This window comes from Vipera berus (genome assembly GCF_964194415.1).
Source record: "Vipera berus genome assembly, chromosome: 3".
Classification (NCBI taxonomy): domain Eukaryota; kingdom Metazoa; phylum Chordata; class Lepidosauria; order Squamata; family Viperidae; genus Vipera; species Vipera berus.
The window spans coordinates 13,768,799-13,781,189 of NC_138204.1; the positions used below are offsets into that span (position 1 = coordinate 13,768,799).

At 45.4% G+C, this 12,391-nt stretch overlaps 1 protein-coding gene across 1 annotated transcript in view; it reads right to left on the bottom strand.

Annotated features, from left to right (window-relative positions):
• The window catches only part of EDN3 (endothelin 3), a gene marked incomplete at both ends in the record, with an annotated part of 47,618 nt that overhangs the window by 6,024 nt on the left and 29,203 nt on the right, over positions 1 to 12,391 (bottom strand). The window lies entirely within an intron of this gene.

The window sequence follows — 12,391 nt, forward strand, 5'->3', positions numbered from 1 at the left end:
TCATGGTAGAATTTCTAGTTTAAGTATGCTGAAAAACAGAGATATAAATTATTTACTAATTGCCAACGTGTCATCTTAGGCAATAGACATTCCAGACCTCAAACACATGTGCAGTCTTATCAGTTTTCAAGTGGGGTGTCCTGGGACAGGGGGAAAAAAACATCACATATGAAGTCTGGAAAATGCCTTCTCCCATTACAATCACTCAGCTGCAACAAGTCACTTCTAATTTATGTGATCAAAACCAACCAACTGAAAACGCAGTGGAGTTTAATTTTGAAAAAGATGATAAACCTCTTTTTTTTTCTTTGTTTTCCAAAAAGCAGAGGTGTCTAGGAATCAATGTTATTTTGAGGCATGGGGTGAAAGGGAACGTAAAATCCTGAAGCAATCTCTGTCAGCTCATACAGAATTAAAAATTTAATGTAACATTTTACATCAACTATCCAAAATGTGTAGAAAAAAATAACACAAGTCCCCAATACAACAATATTTTCGTGTTAATTTAACTTATCTCTAGAAATGTTTTGCCAACGGTATAATTTTCTCAAGATTATATACATTATAAGGGGTAAAGGATTTGATAACATAGGAACAATCTTTACATAACATTGTAATAAGTGTAAGCATTTACCAGTTAAACACAACAAACAAAGCTGGTATGTAAATTTGTTTAGGAAGCTGGAAAGAATCCAAGGGCACCAAGTTCAGATCCATGGATCTCACTGGATCTGGGCCAATCAGAAACTCTCAGCCCAAAGTAAACGTAATAGATGTGGATTCTATAACAACAAGAGGCTCCTATGCAAACCATCTTCAGTTCTCAGAGGAAAAGCATGATATAAACTTAATATTATTATTAGTAGAACACAATAATTTATGGATATTGCCATGATGTTAACCTGATCACTAATGTAGCTTGTTAATCTGTTATGCACAACTGGCTTATTTGGCAGAAAATTCTCAGATATTAAGAATGAAGCCATAATTATATGGAAAGTTTGTCCACCATGCTACAAAGAAATCAAAGCCTTCAAATCCTAGGCATTTTTTCTCCGTGTTTCAGACTTATTGGACACTTGGCAGCTCACTCAGTGAGAATGCACAGCTCATCACAGTCCTCTTGGGTCTGAGAACTGAGGCTTGCTTCCTCATCACAGTTCAGCTCTTAGCTCCCTCAATCTTGTAAGATGAGAGTGCACCAGTTTAAGAGAAGTACCAAATTCACATCATTTGTAGTCAGAGATGGAGATCACTTACAGTCTGCCCAGTACAACAGCTATCTTGTTTATCACTTGCATATGTCTGCACAGTTGGACATTTTATGTAGTTCTTAATAGGAGGCCAAGCAGACTATTTCACATTATGAACCATCCAAGCCTCTTTTGAGAACTCCTCTGAAGATGCTCCTGTTTTCAGAAGCTTGCTTATCTCCTGCTTATCACTCCCATTCTCTTGTCCTAGAGAAGAACAATTAGGCTATCTATTTTTGACCATGCACATGATTTTAGAATTTGTGCTTTTGATTGTCTTGCTTTTCTCTTTCATTGCACTTTGCATTTCTGTTCTTTTTTTTAAGCCACAAGACACATTGAGGATTCAGTGAACAGGAAAACAGAACAAATAGTCCTCAAGTTACGAGTGTAATGGAGCCTGCACATTCCACTCGTAACTCGAAAACTCATAGAGTGAATCTCGTATCTCAAATTACTCCCTTGCTCGTTGAAACGCACGTGGCTCATTAAATGCACATGAGATATCTGAGAGTGGGGAAGGCCATGGGGGGCCTAATGATGGAACAGACCCCCAAGGCCTCCCTGACCCACTAAGATACCTCATGCTTCCCCCTCCGCACGGGACTCACCTTGAAAAAATCCGTCTCCTTTCTGTCGCAGTTCCTGCTTTTGAGGGACAGCAGAGTCGATGGAAGCCCCTGGATGCCCTAATATCGCACGAGTTCCGGCACTGGTGCTCTTTCGCAGAGAATGGGTGCCTGAATTCTCATGCTGTTTGTGGTGCTGCCTCCTGCTTCCCCCCAACTCTGGAGCCACTCTGCCGCCGTCCCCAAAACGGAGTTTCTGCATGCCTCTAGAGGTTGGATCCAGCCGTCGGAGGACTGCTCCAAGTTGCTGCTGCCCAGAACGGAGCTTCCAAGGACCTGATCCAAGCCATTTTCCTAGGTGACGGGTAGGCAACCTCGGCTCTATGACTCATGGACTTCAACTCCCAGAATTCCTGAGTCAGCTGACTAAGGAATTCTGGGAGTTGAAGTCCATGAGTCATAAAAGAGCCGAGGTTGCTTACCCCTGTCCTAGGTGTTTGCACCAGGAAGGGAGGTTGAGGGGGCTTCTGCATGCCTCTGAAGGTTGGATCCAGCCGTCAGAGGACTGCTCCAAGCTGCTGCCGAATGGAACAGAACTTCCAAGGGCCTGATCCAAGCCTCAGAGGGGTTTTCCTAGCCATTTGTGCCAGGAACAGAGATGGGGGGGCTTTCGCATGCCTCTGGAGCTCCGTTCTAGGCGCCAGCAGCTTGGAGCAGTCCTCCAAGCGTTGAATCCAACATCCGGAGGCATGAAGAAGCCTCCCTCGACCTCCATTCCAGGCCACTTAGAAGAGGGCTCCAAGGGTCCGGGGACAACGGGGTCACTTTCTCCACAGGTGCAGTGAGCTCAGGCGGGCTGGACGCAGGTGCGAGGGGCCTGGCCTTCTCCCTCAGTTGAAGGCTTCAAGACTTCCATCAGGCAGATAGCAGTTAGGGGAAAGAGCAGGAGACAGGCACCTTTCACTTAGAGAATGAAAGTTTCTGAGGTCCGTGATTTGGCGCAACTTCAAACACTCACACGAGATCACAGACTCCAGAAACCTCCATTCTCGGCGTGAAAAACATTTCCAAGCCGACTCTCCTCTCCCTCAAAGGGAAAGAAACCACGGCAGAAAGGATTTTTGCAAGGTAAGTGAGTCCGGCACGGCAGGAAGGGAGGGAGAAGCAGTTGTGAGGAGTGGGGGGGAATAGGGTGAATGTTGCTGAGCCACTGTGGTCGCTCGTAAGGGCAAATGACTAGCATGGTGCTGCAACATTCGTAACTTCGGGACTTGCTTGAAAGCACTAGGGGGCACTCATCATGTAACTTCAAACAAGTGTTAAGTGAACGCTTGTAACTCGGGGATTACCTGTATATAAGTTGATTAAATTGAAATCACTCAATCAATCAATAAATACATTAAAACTTTTCAGCATGATTTTATTTTATTATTTTTTTAATTTAAGAAATTGAATCACCTAAAGTTCTCCATATGAAATTCTAGATGCGTCAAATAACAAGAACAAAAACTCAAACTTTAATTCTAGAGGAAGGATTAAGTACCTAACAGTAGAATATAACCTAGTTTATTCTATATCTCTCAGAGAACAGAATTCACTACCTGACGTGTAGAATACAGCAAAAAGGAAGAAGAAATAAAGAAATTGGTAGCAGTATGTTTGCTGTAATGTTTTTCAGGAAACATATTAGTCCCATCCCCGCCATCCCATTAAACTATTTTCAGCAAGCAAAAACATGACCAATTTCTACTGGAAAAGAGCAGTTCCTCTATGTGAATAGGGGCACTGCAGTGGCTCAGCGGTTAAGATGCTGGGTGTGTCGGCTGGAAAGCCAGCATCCATGGTTTGAGATCTGAACTCCATGCAACGGGGTGATCTCCCATCCTTGCCCCAGCTCCTGTCAACCTAACAGTTCGAAAGCATACAAATGCAAGTAGATATAAGTACCACTTTGATTGGAAGGTAACGGTACTCCATAACACCATGGTAGCCAACTGAACACAAAAATGTCTTCAGACAGCACTGGCTCAATGGCCTTGAAACAGACATGAGCACCGCCCCATATAGTCAGCAGTGGAGTAAAATCCACAGGGCGTCCCTACTGTTACTATGTGAATAGAGGAAAAGAGAAAGCATTTATCAAGAACTTCAAACTATCAATATGCACATTCCACAGTTCTTTAGAAAGATAGCATTTGTTTTTAAAGTCAGTTTAGTCATTATTAATTTGAAAACTGTTTGAAACCTTATAATCACTGTGTTTCTGAGGCATGTAGTGATCTGGTTCCAGAGTTCTCAGCATCCTACATGACACCTTGTACAACTTTATGACTGAGAGAACACAGATTAAATTACTCTAGAAATGGGATAATATCCACCATTGGCAGAAATTAAGGCTATCAAAGTAGTTAAGCATTGCAGTGCATTAAGTCTGAATAAACTAGGATCCAATTTTGCTGTGTGGACAGGTAAGAGTCTATACATGTTCAACTCTTTTCCCTATATAATTTATTAATATATGTTTTTGCTAAAGGAGAAAATGATAAGCATGGCAAAAATTAAACATATTATGCAACAGACTAAATATGAATATGAGTATAGGGGGATATGTTTGACATATAATGACAACAGTGTGAGACATATTCAGTTCAGGACAAACTGAACTACACAAGATAAAACTTGGAGAGTTTGGGATTTTTGGCTTTTGCTTTGTAATCTAGGTATATTTGCCAACTATTAATCTCAAGAGTTTATTAAATGAACAGCAAAGACAATTAAAAACAATTAACCAAGTAACCAAGAAGAGCCTTGGTGGAGGAGTAGGCTAATGCCTCCTTAAGTAACACCAGCCGCCTGCAATTAGTGCAGGTTCGCATCCCACCAGGCTCAAGGTTGACTCAGCCTTCCATCCTTCCGAGGTAGTAAAATGAGGACCCAGATTGTTGGGGGCAATAAGCTGACTTTGTAATAATGCCGCTTGGGGGGGGAAAGCCCTAATAAGCAGGCATATACATAGAATGAAGGCTATTGCTAAGCACATTGGTTTGTGCTTAAAATTGTAAGCCGCCCTGAATCTTCGGAGAAGGGCGGGATATAAATGGGATTAAAAAAAACAAAAACCACCATACTTATAAAATCTTAATTGTCAGTCATCGGACTAATTAACACTTAATTTAGCAAACACTGCCTTATGCCAAAGGATATCTAGTTCCATCTAATCTTTCCTGATAAAGTCACATTTTAACTCTTATCAATTATGCTATATATTTAACAAGAGAATAGGGAGGCTGAACGTAGGAACTTCAGGACACAATGTTATATGGTCACTTTCTTGAATCTGATGTTCTTTAATGCTCCACAATTTCCCAACCATAGTGACCATTATTATTGGAAATTATGGCAGTGGCCACAACTCACTTTCAGGACTTCAAGTAAAAAAAAAGGCTGCATGTCACTTTAGCAACAAGCAGGACAGGATGCATTGAATTATCAGTACTGTACACCGAACAATCTGGCCATGTTTGAAATAACAAAATAAGAAAAGAAAATAATAAATTTGACATTAGAAATGGCAACCTAAATGACAGTGAAGGAATCTTGCACTCTGTGTAACATGATGTGATGGAAAGAGTGCTTAGTTTCTGAGTAAAAAAAACCACAAAGATCCATTTTATCATGTAAACATGAGGAGGGATTCATCAAACAATTCATTTCTATTATTTGTGAATTAAACAAAGGCTCTTAATCTGCTCACCCTTATAAGAATGCCTGTGTTAAACCCAACTCCACATCAAAAAAAAAAATGTCTGCACCTCCTATGTTTCTTTTTTGTAGGACCATACTGTTTATTTCTGTTTCCATTTCAACAGTAATGTAAATGGAACGTACTGCCTAGTTAAGATAAAACTTAAAATATTATATAAAAGCAATTATAATCCACAATGTTTATGCTGCAACAAATTCATTAATTTTTAAATTACCATAAGATCATGTTTGTACATCAGACTGCAATCTGCTAAAAGAAATTCTGCAATATTGCAATCAGTAATGAACTGAGCAGATCTATCACTTATTCTGTAACTCCTAAAAAGAATATTAAATTCCAAAGCTCAATGATAAATTAGAATCAGGACCATACACACAAGCCCTGTCTGATAAACAACATGCTGCTCATATTTTGTGTAGCCAAAGTTATGCTTCTATTCTTTTAAACAAAAGCAACAATTAGCAAGACATTGCCTGAATTCAATCTCCATGTCTGTGTGGAAATTATAGGAAAAAATATAACGTTACATTGAATGTTTTAAACGGCAAGCGAATATGCAGACAGCCCCCCCCTCCCCATTCAGTTACAAAGAAATTTAGTTAAATGTTATTTTGAAAAGGCTACCAATATTTTGGAAAGGAACCAAACCAAAACAATGTCAATAATACTTATGAAGAGATCAAACCATTTAGGTTTCAGGAAAGGAAGAATATATAAAACAGTTTCCACTTTAACTGGAATTAAACACTTTAATTTTGGAACACATTTTGCAACCAGAGTACTCCTGTGAGATTCACATAATGTGAAAGTATTTGTATTGGCAAGAAAACTATCCAGCTGCTGTTGTAATTGTCTGTGACATTTTCAGTAGACATCACCAAGAAATCTACTATGAATTTTGAATGGTTTTGGTTTCTCTGAAAAATTCAATAATAAATGTTTAGTTCAACCAGAACAGGGGTATCAAACTGCCAGCCTGCGGGGTGCATCAGAGTGAAACCGCGCCCACCTCATTGCCGGCAATGGCAAAAAAAAGTCGCGACACATCATGTGATATTGCGAGTTTGACACCCCTGAACTAGAATGATAAAAATATTCTCCCTAATTCTTGTATTTGTAAATTTGTTTTGCTAATTTTCTTTAATACTGTTTTACCACATAAATTATCCCAGTTCCATCTGACTTCCATAAGTTTCCAAGATTCAGCCCTTGTTTCTGCATTCTGAGATTAGTAATACTAATTTTTCAAGAATGCTTCTTCTACTACTTCCATGGCCACATTGTTAGGGTTAGCAGACCCGAAGTGAATCAACAAAAGAGTACAGGAAGTGAAAGTAGTAAAATCCCCATGCATACACCCTCCCCCCCTTTTTTTTAGTATGGCAGAATCCAGGAGATAGTAAGGATTGGTTTTAAATCAGAGAAGATAGATAGAAATGAAATATAACTGGATTCTGACAGCCACCTTCTTGGCTTTGTCATTGCCAAAATTAAGTCATTATCAGTACATGTTTGTGATAGTAGCCAAAATCCCAGCAGATGGGCCAGGCTCAGTGTCTCTCCACATTCACATATCGTGCTTGTTACATGTACTGGGCTTGTGGTGATACCCCACGTGCATTGCTTGAGCAGCTAATGGCTCTCCAGCAACCCAGAATAGCTGTCTCCGGTCCTGCAATTGGCTAGCCCCAGGCAGCAAGAGTGGGTTCAAACCTATTGGCTGCCGCCTAGGGGCTAGACTATATATTGTGGCTGGTTGCAGCCCAAGTTTCAGTACAGTTCTAGCAAGAATAAAGTATGAGTTATCCTGTACTCAGCCTCGTGTCATCATTCCTGCACCCAAGAGTCCACGACTTAACAGTGTTATCTGCTAAGAGCCTCCACCTAAGGAAATTGGTTTTACATTTAGGCACTCCAACTCTCAACCTATTCAGAGTCCTCCAAGTAGTATAAGGAAGGTCAGATCCTTTAGCCATATCCTCCTTTAATGTTATTCCTTGCATAATGGTCTCCTTCCTCCATCTTTTAATTTAATTTTGTTCTTGTATACACTCAAAAATATTTGTCCTTGCCATAAAGCTGTTCCTAGATTTGAGTTGGCGGGTTTGAGACACATGTCCATTCAGAGGTTGTTGAGGATCGTTCTCTTGCTTAGTTCTCTTGGCATCTGCTGCTACTTCTACCGTCCAGGTGGTTCCGCCCCAGGCGCCTAATGGACCCGGATCGGTTCCAGAGGGCGCTTGGGCCTATACCTATCACCCTTACCCACAGCCCAGTCGATGCTCTGGTGGAGGCCTGGGAAACGGCTGCCACCAGGGCAATTGACTGCGTTGTACCCATGCGACCTCTGACCCGGCGCAGATCCCGTTGGGCCCCATGGTTCTCTGTGGAGCTCCGGGAGATGAAGCGTCGGAGACGAGGTCTAGAGAGCGGTTGGAGATCCAGCCGATCCGAATCCGACCGATTGCAGTTAAGAACCTTTATAAGGTCTTATCTTGCGGCGATAAGGACGGCGAAGTCTAACTACTTTGCCGCCCTTATCGCGTCCGCAGATAATCGCCCGGCCGCCCTGTTTAGGGTGACTCGCTCCCTCCTTAACCAGGAGGTGAGAGAGGATCCCTTGCAGGGACGAGCCGAGGAGTTTAGTCATCATCTGGCGGACAAAATCGCTCGGATCCGGACCGGTCTGGACTCTGACTGGGCAGAGTCTGACGTGGAGGAATCAGGCGGTCTTGAGCATGTTATCTGGACTGAGTTCGACCCTGTTTCCCCTGATGATGTGGACAGGATCATGGGGAGACTGAGCACCACCACCTGTTTGTTGGATCCGTGCCCCTCCTGGCTAGCTTATGCGGCTCGGGAGGGAACACGAGGCTGGTTCCATGCAGTAATAACTGCTTCTTTGAAGGAGGGTGTCTTCCCTGCCGCCTTGAAGGAGGCGGTGGTGAGGCCCCTTCTCAAGAAGCCTGCTTTGGACCCGGCTGTTTTAAACAACTATCGTCCAGTCTCCAACCTTCGCTTTCTGGCGAAGGTTGTTGAGAGTGTGGTGGCGCATCAGCTCCCTCTGTTCCTGGAGGAAACTGATTATCTGGACCCGTACCAATCGGGCTTCAGGCCCGGACACAGCACGGAGACGGCATTGGTCGCGCTGGTGAATGATCTCTGGAGGGCTAGGGACAGGGGTTGCTCCTCTGTCCTGGTCCTATTAGATCTCTCAGCGGCTTTCGATACCATCGACCATGGTATCCTGCTGCGGCGTCTCAGGGGGTTGGGAGTGGGAGGCACCGTTCTACGGTGGTTCTCCTCCTACCTCCAGGGCCGCTCGCAGTCGGTGTTGACAGGAGGGCAGAGATCCGCCCCGAGGTCTCTCATTTGTGGAGTTCCTCAGGGGTCGGTCCTCTCGCCTCTCCTGTTCAACATCTATATGAAGCCGCTGGGCGAGATCATTCGTGGTTTCGGGGTGGGGTATCACCAGTACGCTGATGATACCCAACTTTTTCTTTCCACCCCGAACCAACCCAGCGATGCCCTCTCCGTGATGTCCCGGTGCCTGGAGGCGGTTCAGGTCTGGATGGGGAGAAACAGGCTTCGTCTCAATCCCGCCAAGACTGAGTGGCTGTGCATATCGGCATCTCGGGTTAACCAACTTATTCCACCTCTAACGATGGGGGGTGAGGTGTTACCCCCCGTTGATAGGGCTCGCAACTTGGGCGTCCTCCTGGACTCACGGCTCAATTTTGAAGACCACATAGGAGCCGTGACCAGGGGGGCTTTTGCACAGGTTCGCCTGGTGCGCCAGTTGCGTCCCTATCTGGACCGAGACGCCCTACGCACAGTTACTCATGCGCTTGTTACCTCCCGTCTGGACTACTGTAACGCTCTCTACATGGGGCTGCCCTTGAAGACCACTCGGAGGCTTCAACTGGTGCAGAATGCGGCCGCGCGAGTGGTAATGGGGGTCTCCCGATACTCCCATGTAACACCTCTACTCCGTGAGCTGCATTGGCTTCCGGTTGCCCTCCGGGTGAAATTCAAGGTGCTGGTTATTACCTATAAAGCCCTACATGGCCTGGGTCCGGGCTATTTGAGGGAACACCTGCTGCCGGCATCAAACGCCCTTCGCCCAGTGCGCTCCCACAGGGAGGGTCTGCTCAGGGTGCCGCCGGTGAGAGATTGCCGGCGGGTGACACCCAGGGATAGGGCCTTCTCAGTGGGAGCGCCTGCCCTCTGGAACCAGCTGCCGGTGGAGCTGAGGACTGCCCCCGACCTCCGATCATTCCGCCGGGGCCTGAAGACCTGGCTCTTTGAGCTCTCGGGCCCAGGCTGAGGAGAAATTTTAATTGGGGTTTTAAGTATACAGGGTCAATTTAATATTTTTTAATTTGGTTTTTTAACTTTTGTATGGTGGATTTTTTAATTTCCTGTAAACCGCCCTGAGTCCTTAGGGAATAGGGCGGTATATAAATGTGAATAAATAAATAAATAAATAAATAAATTCTCTCCTGATCTTAGGTGGGGCAATGCCAGCGAGAGGATATATATTTTCTCAATTGGTGTAGCTTTGAGACAAAATTAAGCATACTGCTTCATTGACGGTGATATCTACATTTTTCCCATGTGCAAATGAGCTCCACAATGGGGCACCATACTCTGCTGCAGAGATGCTCAAGACCAAAGCTGATGTGCATATCGTAGGGGTGTCAAACTTGATTCCATTGAGGGCCACGTCAGCATTGTGGTTGCCCTCAGGGAAGCGGAGTGTGTGGCTGGGTGGGCATGGCTGACTGAGTTGGCGTGGCCAGGGGGCATGGCCGGCTCAATGTTGCACACTTTGGAGGGTGCCTATGGGGGGCTGGGTGGGGATCTGGGGCTCTCTGGCAGAGGGGGCAGGACTGGGGCAGGTGCCAGTGCCTGGTCCACCGAAGAAGCCTCGCCATCCCTCTTGGGCTGCCTGGGGGTCTCCCAGACAGTGACGGTGGCTGCCTGGCATCCTAGGGGCAGGTGCCTTCCCAACCATGCATGGGGTAACTACGGGGCTGGACTCAAGTGGAGCAGGGAGGAGAGTCCTGGATGCCTCTTGGGGATATCCCCAACCTTCCCGTTTGCTGGGGCTGCGTATGTGGCAGAGCCAAACCGGCAGGGGCCGCAGCGTGGTGGTAAAGTCCATCTTTGCCCACACCTGCCATGGCTGGGGTGGGGTGTCCAGGCCCAGCTGCCTGGCTCTTCTGGCATTTTGGATCATGTGCATTGCCCCCTGCACCTCTGCTTCCACCTGACACTTTGAAGGCCGGCCCAGCTGCTGCAGCACTTAGACACTATGTCGGTCTTTGCTTGCCCATGCCTGCCATAACTGGGTGGCCGGCTGCCCAGTGCATCCCGTAGGCTGGATCATGTGCCTCCCCCACGCCTCTGCCTCAGCCTATCACTTGGAGGGCCAGCCTAGTGGCTACGGCGCTCAGGCCCACATCCATCTTTGCTTGCCCATGCCCACCACGGCTGGCTGGGGTGGGTGGCCGCCTGGCCATCCAGTGCATCCAGTGGGCCAGATCACGTGCCTCTGCCTCTGCCTGCCACTTGGTGGGCCAGGTGCCACATTTGCAGTCTCTAATATGGTATTTTTATCTAAATTGTGCATTGGTAATGCTGGACAAAATGTCATGATGTTTAAATATTTTGAAAACAGATATAAAAGGTAGAATCTCCTGCCCCTGGCAAATTGCACACCTGAAAACATTAGGCTTTTAAAATTACTTGGAGCTTTCAGCATTCTCAAGCTACCCAGCATTTTCAAGTTGGAAGTTCTTAAATCATCTTTAACATGTTGCAAATGTTCAATTTCAGAAGTGAGACCTTTCATTTTTTGTTCTCTTACCAGAATCCAGCCTCTCTTTTGTCCTCATCTGTGGGGTCCCCATTTTGTCTGCTTATCTGTTTCTTTAACAACTGCAGTAATGTCTTTTCAAACTTTTCCTGCAAGCTAGCCCCCCCCCATCTACTTCTCCATTTCTTATCTTCTGTTCTCTATGCCTTTGTCTGATCAGCAAAGCCTCTCCTGGGAGAGTCCACCCAGAAAGGGGGGAGGGGACCTTGTACTCATCTTTCGGCCCTGCAAAGATGACCACCGCAACCTTTGGAAGCAGAGCACACCGACCCAGATGCTGCCTCCATTCATTTGAGCCATAGAATTGGGTTTGAATCCAGCCATCCACTAAAAAGCTACCATGCAACCAGAGTGGAAAGATCTTCCCAGTGCTACATCACCCAGATGCCCGTGAAAGCTGCAGAGAAAGGAAGGAGTCCTGGGACAAATGGTCCCCATGTGAAGCCTCAGAAGACAACTAAGAAAACTATGGGGGAGGGCAGTTTTCTTTCTTACCTCATTTGTATTGTAATTAAGCAATTGAATGGATTCATGGAGGGATGGCATTTGGGAATGGTTGGCACAGCAAGTACTGAACACCTTAGACTTCTGTCTGGTGGGAGGGAAAATTTGTCCAGGATGCTGGTATTGCCTGTTTTGCAAAAGTAGCTGCACACACACACACACACACACACACACACACACACACACCCCATTCAAAAACTGAGTCTCACTGAGTCTATCCCCTTTGCCTACCTTCAGTAAAACTCCAGGCTGATTCTTGCTCTGTGACACTAAAGCTTTGCATGCACAACTTCCTGCAAATTCCAAGGGGGAGGGAACCAGGCCCCCTCAGGCAATTTGCAATTCATATGCTCTCACTGAGGAGGTAGCAGGAAATAGATATCCAAACCTAAGCCCTGAATATGTTGCACTGGTAGAC